Consider the following 8,671-nt stretch of genomic DNA (forward strand, 5'->3'; position numbering starts at 1 on the left):
AAGCTTTCAGGGTATGTCCCCTTCTTCAAAGTCCAAGCAGTCCAAGTATTTTTTTTTTTTCAAAAAACATACAATAGCCTGAACAATTGTTCTAAACCACCTCCTGGTTAAAATGCAAATATAACATATTTATGTGCAATCTTTATTTTAAAAGAAAAAAAAAATAAACCCCCCCACTTTGCATTCAGTTGAGGCCTGCATGGTACTAGAAGATCCCACAAGATGGTTTAGAGTACAACCCCTGGCAAAAAGTATGGAATCACCACTCTTGGAAAATGTTTAGTGAATTGTGTTGATAAAAAAAATTAATCACAGACAAAACTATTTTCATTTACCTTTCCGACCTTCTGGCTTTCAGAAACACTTAAAAAAAAATGCAGATCTAGCAGAGGAAAAAAATATGGAATCACTCAATTCTGAGGAAAATATTATAGAATCATTAATAAAAACCCAAAACACTACAGTACACCACCAGTACTTTGTTGCACCACCTCTGGCTTTTATGACAGCTTGAATTCTCTGAGGCATGGATTTAACTATCGACAAACGGTATTCTTCATCAATCCGGCTCCAATTTCTCTTACTGCAGGTGCCAGATCAGCTTTGAGGGTTGGAGCCTTGTCATGGACCATTTTCTTTCATTTCCACTAGAGATGAGCGAATCGAACATGACGAAGTGGAATTCGTTCCGAAGATTTGGAAAAATTCTATTTGCGACGAATCCGAAGATTAGCAAACTTCGGATGCACGAATCGAATTTTCCCAAAATGGCGGCGACATGTGTGGCGACGGAGAAAATGGACAGAGAAGATGGGGCGGGGATCTCTGGGAAGGCGCGCAGACAAGGCGCGCTGACCCATAATGCATTCATGACATGTGATCGCATTAGCCAATCAGCAGCCAGCCAGCACTGTGTAATGATGGAGCTATAAATCGCGGCCATCTTAGAATTCTCCATTAGCCTCCGGTCATTCAAGAGAGACAGACCTGTGTGTATTAAGGGACAGAGTTAGGGCCACAGAGACTTTAGGGCCACAGAATCGTTACTCAGGGACACAGAATCGTTACTCAGGGACACAGAATCGTTACTTAGGGCCACAGCTATCAAAGAATCGAAAATTTAAAGTGACATACACCCTTTTTTTTTTGGTGGCTGTCGTGCACAGTTGGTGCTGCAGTTTGCCGATTGTGCAAAATAAACTGACTTTCTGCTTCACAACCACTATTGTACGTTCAAAGAGTTAAATCCATTTACACGCCGGCTGGCGGTAATATTTTTTGGGTGATTAGTGCATTCCAGTGACACAAACGTACAGTTTCCAGCCAACGGCAAGCTGCAATTGACCGATTGTGTACAATAAACTGACTTTCTGCTTCACAACCACTATTGTACGTTCAAAGAGTTAGATCCATTTACACGCCGGGTGGCGGTAATATTTTTTGGGTGATTAGTGCATTCCAGTGACATAAACGTACAGTTTCCAGCCAACGGCAAGCTGCAATTGACCGATTGTGCTAAATAAACTGACTTTCTGCTTCACAACCACTATTGTACGTTCAAAGAGTTAGATCCATTTACACGCCGGCTGGCGGTAATATTTTTTGGGTGATTAGTGCATTCCAGTGACATAAACGTACAGTTTCCAGCCAACGGCAAGCTGCAATTGACCGATTGTGCTAAATAAACTGACTTTCTGCTTCACAACCACTATTGTACGTTCAAAGAGTTAAATCCATTTACACGCCGGGTGGCGGTAATATTTTTTGGGTGATTAGTGCATTCCAGTGACCTAAACGTACAGTTTCCAGCCAACGGTAAGCTGCAATGACCGATTGTGTACAATAAACTGACTTTCTGCTTCACAACCACTATTGTACGTTCAAAGAGTTAAATCCGGTTTTATTTTTGGGGTGCTTATTGAATTAAAGAGTATGTCAGAGAACACGCAGAGGAGTGGCAGAGGAGGCAATGTTTCAGGAGCAAGCAGACGTGGCAGCAGAGGAAGGGGTCGAGGCAGCACTAGTCGCAGCCAGAGGCCAGTGCTCCTGGTGTCATCCAGCGGTCGTGTCTCCACCGACAACCCTGCCGTCATCGATTGGTTGACTCGGTCGTCTTCCTCTTCCCAGGTCACCTCTGACACCTACAGCCAACGGTCGGTGGGTACGTCAGACACAACCGTTAGTTGGCATGGCCCGGGAGCAAGCCCACTGAAATCACGTGTCCTTGACCTGCCCCTGTCCTTTGGTGTTCCCTCACCAAGCGAAGTATCGCATGCTGTGGGCTCAGCCCCACTGTACAGTGAGGAAGAGCTAACAGAGGGCGGTCAGGAACGGGGGGAGACATCCGCCTCTTCAGCAGCCAGGCAAAGAAGTACTGGCGAGGAGAGTGGCTCGGTAGCCGGTCTAGAGACAGGTCTGTCTCCTGACCCACACGCAGCCGAGGGGGCTAGTAGTGAGGCGGAGACCCTAATTGATGATGATGAGGCTGATCGCACTTGGCAGCCTCGTCGTCATCAGGCTATTGCTTCCGCATCATCAGGAGAAGAGGGTGCCAGCTTGGCAGCGAGCAAAACAGTCGGTGGGTTGCCCAGGAGGCAGCAGGGTCGCAGCAGTGTCAGTGGAGCCAAACGGCCACAAAGTAGAGCACCAGCTCCACTGCAGCCTACCACCACGGCCAGTAGTGGTGCCGGTGTGCACGGAGGAAGTAGCAGTCAGCCAGTGAGGAGTAGCGGGGGCAAAGTTTCCTACTCGGCGGTGTGGCAATTTTTCGTCAAGCCGCCCGAGGAAGTAAACGTAGCCGTATGTCGACTATGTGGCCAGAAAGTCAAGCGTGGCCAGGGGGCCAATGTTGGGACTACAGCGTTGCGTCAGCATATGCAGCGTCGCCATTTGGTGGCCTGGGAAAACCGTGATAAAGATACGGCGGTTCTGCCTGCCCCAGCCCCCGCTCCATCACCCGCTCCGTTACTTGCTCCCTCAATCGCCCTCTATCAGCCAGTCAAGGCTCCAACACCTCTGCTGAGGGGAGTTGTCGCTCGTTGGCATCTTCCGCTCGTTCAGATGCTCCTTCTCCTGCTACTCCTCTTCACGGATTCCGTCAGCAGTCTTTCTTGGAATCCCTTTCCAAGAGACAACAGTTTGCGAGCACGCACCCGACGGTGCAGAAGCTGAACGTCCTCCTGTCCAAGTTGCTGGTGCTGCAGTCCCTCCCTTTCCAAGTGGTGGACTCAGCACCTTTCCGAGAAATGATGGCTTGTGCCGAGCCGCGGTGGAGAGTGCCAAGCCGGCATTTCTTCGCCAAAAAGGCAGTGCCAGCCCTGCATTCACATGTAGAAGAGATGGTGGGCCAGTCTTTGAGCATGTCGGTCTCTGCCAAAGTGCACGGCAGCGCCGACGTGTGGAGCTGTAACTACGGTCAGGGACAGTACGTGTCATTTACGGCCCACTGGGTGAACGTGGTGCCGGCACAGCCGCACCAGCAACTTGGACAGGTCACGCCGCTTTTGCCTCCACGTTTGCACGTCCTTGGTCCAGCAAAGATGTCCGCCTCTACCACCTCTTCTTCCGCCGTGTCCTCAGCCGCCACCCCCGTGCCAAGTCCCATTACCTGACCGGCATATCACATGTGCAGGGCGCAACGGTGTCACGCTGTGCTGCACCTGGTATGCCTTGGCGAACGTAGTCACACAGGGGAGGAACTGCTGAGTGTAATGAACAGAGAAATCGACAGATGGCTGTCTCCGCGCAAACTGAAAATCGGAACCATGTTGACCGACAACGGAAAGAACATGGTGTCTGCTCTGCGTCAAGGAAGGTTGTGCCATGCGCCATGCATGGCTCACGTGTTCAATCTGGTTGTCAAGCGGTTCCTAAAATCCACCATCCCACTGCAAGACATCCTTAAAATGTCACGTAAACTTTGCATGCATTTCAGCCATTCCTACACCGCAAAGCACACCCTCCTTGAGCTGCAGCGGCAGAACGGAATTCCACAGCATCGCCTGATCTGCGACGTTGCAACAAGGTGGAATTCAACCCTACATATGTTAGACCGCCTTTACGAACAGCGAAAGGCCATCATCGATTTCCTGATGTTACAAGCGGATAAAGGTACTCCCCTGTGTAACTTAGATGTCAGCCATTGGCAGCTCATGCGTGACACCTGCCGCTTGCTCAGGCCCTTTGAGGAGGCCACACTATTCGTGAGTCGGCAGGACTATGGGATGAACGACGTCATTCCTCTGTTGCACGTCCTGGAACAAATGCTGTTAACAATGGCTGGTCAGGTTGCGGTAGACGTGGCGCACAGATCTCAACGCCACATGACCCCTGTGGGGGCAGGACAGGAAGAAGAGGAGGAGGTAGAGGAGGACATTGGTGCTCAGGAATTATTGAGTGAAATGGGTGGTTTTTCCACTCAGCGGACAGGAGTGGAGGAGCAGGAGCATCTGGTAGAGGAGGAGGAGGAGACAGAGGACCCAGACGCACCGTGGCAGTATGCTGTGGAGATGGAGGCAGGGAGTCCCTCGCATTCCTTGGCACAAATGGCCCATAGCATGCTCGGTTGCTTGCGTAGCGACAGCCGAATAATAACCATCAGACAGAGGGATGACTTTTGGCTGTCCACCTTGTTGGACCCTCGCTACCGTTCAAAAATGGTGGCCTTTTTCACACCTGCTGAGAGGGAGGCCTTGATAGTCGTCTCCCCACACTGCTGCTGGGGGGACTTTTTAACCTAGGCCTGTGTATGGCCTTCAATTGAAGCTGCTTCCGCTCCGCCACTCTGCCATTGGACTCTTGATAGTCGTCTCCCCACGCTGATGCTGGGGGGACTTTTTAACCTAGGCCTGTGTATGGCCTTCAATTGAAGCTGCTTCTGCTCCGCCACTCTGCCATTGGACTCTTGATAGTCGTCTCCCCACACTGCTGCTGGGGGGACTTTTTAACATAGGCCTCTGTATGGCCTTCAATTTAAGCTGCTTACGCTTCGCCACTCTGCCATGGGCCCCTGTACCGCCTCCTCTTGCTGCTGCCAGGTCCAGAGTGTGTCATGGGTCCCTGTACGGCCTCCCATTGCTGCTGACTTCATCGCCAGACTCTGCCATGTGCCACTTTCAGGTCTCCTTACACTGTTGGTGGGTTCCATTTTGTGATAGGGTGCTGTATGGCCTTCCATTGCTGCTGCCTCCGCCGCCACCCTGCGCCATGTGCCTCTGTCGTCTGCTCACGCTGCTGACGGCTTCCGCTTTTTAACCGAGGCCTGTGTATGGCTTCCGAATACTGCTGCATCCACCGCCACCCTGCGCCATGTGTCTCTGTCGTCTGCTCACGCTGCTGACGGCTTCCGCTTTTTAACCTAGGCCTGTGTATGGCTTCAGAATAATGCTGCCTACACCGCCACCCTGCGCCATGTGCCTCTGTCGTCTGCTCACGCTGCTGCCAGGTCCATACTGATTCATGGCCCCCTGTACCGGCTCCTCATGAACGTGGTTCAGCGGGTTTGCATCACTTAACGGCAAATCGTTGACAAACGCTGGGACGTTCAGTGTTGTGCGCATTAAGCCAGACACCAAAGGGCAGCACAGACCTGTTATTACTCGCTCAAGCATGGCTGAACAAAACCAGTCTCTACCAGAAATTGGACCCAGACCTGCCCAGGGTCTCGTAAGTAGATTGCACGGAGGAGTAGAGTTCGTTAATGGAATTAACTGTGAGGGACTTTTAAACCTAGGCCTGTGTATGGCCTTCAATTGAAGCTGCTTCTGCTCCGCCACTCTGCCATTGGACTCTTGATAGTCGTCTCCCACGCTGCTGCTGGGGGGACTTTTTAACATAGGCCTCTGTATGGCCTTCAATTTTAGCTGCTTACGCTCCGCCACTCTGCCATGGGCCCCTGTACGGCCTCCTCATGCTGCTGCCAGGCCCGTAATCTGCCATGGGCCCCCGTACCGACTCCTCATGCTGCTGCCAGGCCCGTAATCTGTCATGGGCCAGAGTACCGCCTCCTCATGCTGCTGCCAGGTCCAGAGTGTGTCATGGGTCCCTGTACGGCCTCCCGTTGCTGCTGTCTCCATCGCCACACTCTGCCATGTGCCACTTTCAGGTCTCCTCACACTGCTGGTGGGTTCCATTTTGTCATAGGGTGCTGTATGGCCTCCCATTGCTGCTGCCTCCACCGCCACACTGTGGCTCCACACTCTGGTTTTGACCCCGTGACTGCCCAAATGAGTGAAGTGTGCGGTGATTCTAAGATCGACGGCACTCATCTGCATGTCATACTGACTGACAGTATTATTTCTCTTCCCCAGCAGACTCCAAGGGCATTTAAATTAAAGGTACAGTGTTCTGCACTAATATAAAGGCTCTCTGAAGCCTAGAAACACCCTTTTTATAAGTTAAATTCGAAGCGAATATATTCGGCTCGAAGCGAATTTATTCGGCGAATTCAGCGAATCAGCCGAACCGAATTTTTGAATAATTCGCTCATCTCTAATTTCCACCATAGATTTTCAATTGGATTGAGGTCCAGACTATTTACAGGCCATGCCAATGACATATGTCTTTCTTGAAGGAAAGTTTTCATGGCTTTTGCCCTATGGCAAGATGCATTATCATCCTGAAAAATGATGTCATCAACACCAAACATCCATTCAATTGATGGAATAAGAAAAGTGTCCAAAATCTTAATATAAACTTGTGCATTTATAGAATATTTAATGACTGTCATCTCCCCCGTACCTTTACCTGACATGCAACCCCATATCATCAATGATTGTGGAAATATGCATGTTTTCTTCAGGCAGTCGTCTTTATACATTTCATTGGAACAGCACCAAACAAAAGTTCCAGCATCATCACCCTGCCCCATGCAGATTCGCTATTCATTACTGAATATAACTTTCATCCAGTCATCCATAGTCATGATGATTTAGCCCACTGTAACCTTATTTTTTTTCTTATAGGTGTTAGCCACTTGAACCTCTCGAGGATTTATCTTCCTTCCTGACCAGACCATTTTTTTTGCTTTACCACGCTGCGTTGCTTTAACTGACAATTGCGCGGTCATGCAACGCTGCACCCAAATGAACTTTTACGTCCTTTTTTTTCCCCATGAATTTAGCTTTCTTTTGGTGGTATTTGATTGCCTGTGCGTTTTTTATTTTTTTGCACTATAAAAAATTTAAATAACGACAATTTTGAGAAAAAAAACAATATTTTTTGACTTTTTGCTATTAAACACATCCAGTAAAAATTTTAAAAAAAAAAAAATGTCATAAAATTTAGGCTGTTCTGCTACATGTCTTTGCTAAAAAAAAATCCCACTACGTGTAAATTAAATGGTTTACATGTAAGTTATAGCATTTACAAATGGCAGTATAGATACTGATTTTTTTTTTTTTTTACTAGTAATGGCGGTGATCAGTGACTTATAGCGGGACTGCGGTGGACATTCTGACCCTGGGGGGAACTGACTTGGTGTCACTGACATCCCCAGTGACACCAGTACAGTGATCAGTGCTAAAAAAAAAAGCACTAACACTGTACTAATGGCACTGGGCAGGAAAAGGTTAACATGAAGGGTGATCAAAGGGTTAACTGTGTCTTGGGAGTGTTCTACTAAGGGGCTGTGCCAGTGTGCTTCACTGTAAGCACACTGCTTTGGACAGCTGTGCTGTGTACAGCCATCCAAAGTAGTGTGCCCAAGCTGACAGGGAGGAGAAATGTTAGTAAACAAAACAGTTCTCCTCCCCGTCGGTAAATAACCGGGCGCCAGCTTGTAATCACCAGCGGGGACCCGGTGATTGACAGCCGCAGCAGCGAATGGCGGTGTTGATAGGGAGCTCGCCCCCTAACCAGAAATGAGAAATCGCGTATATATACTCTACACATGATTTTGCGTACCCGTGCCGCCCTGTAGCAGTATATCTGCTATAGGGTGGACGGGAAGTAGTTAATGATGGTTTTTGTTTGGCTTTTCTGTATGTAAATCCTATTTCCTTTAGACAATGTCTTACAGTTCAGTCACAGACATTGACTCCAGTTTCTGCCCATTTGTTTTGTTGGGCATTTTCTGTTTTCAAGGCATATTGCTTTAAGTTTTCTATCTTGATGCTTTGATGTCTTCCTTGGTCTACCAGTACGCTTCCCTTTTACAATCTTCCCATTTGATTTGTACTTTGTCCAGATTTTAGACACAGGGGAACAACCAACATCTTTTGCAGTATTCCATTTAAGAAGTTTTATAATCCTCTCCTTTGTTTCAACTGACATCTCTCATGTTGTAGCCATGATTTAAGTCAATCAGCTTGGTGCAACAGCTCACCAAGGTGTGCAAGCACTTTAACTGCAAACTAATTAGCAGATGTAATCTGATGCAAATGTTTGTTGTAGAACTGCAAAGTACATGGTGATTCCATAATATTTTCCTCAGAATTGAGTGATCCCATATTTTTTTCCTCTGCTTGATCTGCATGAACGGTTGCAATTGACTTCAGGTTTCTTTCCTTTTTATTTTTTAAGTGTTTCTTAAAGCCAGAAGGTTGGGATGTTAAGTGAAAATAGTTTTGAGGCATGTCTTTGCTTATTTGTTTTTTTTTCTACACAATTAAACAATTGAATGAACATTTCCAAGAGTGGCGATTCCATACTTTTTGCCAGGGGTTGCATTATC

The sequence above is a fragment of the Staurois parvus genome, unplaced genomic scaffold (genome assembly GCF_062004578.1).
Source record: "Staurois parvus isolate SC_StPar_1 unplaced genomic scaffold, SC_StPar_1.0 ptg000303l, whole genome shotgun sequence".
In the NCBI taxonomy this organism is placed as follows: Eukaryota; Metazoa; Chordata; class Amphibia; order Anura; family Ranidae; genus Staurois; species Staurois parvus.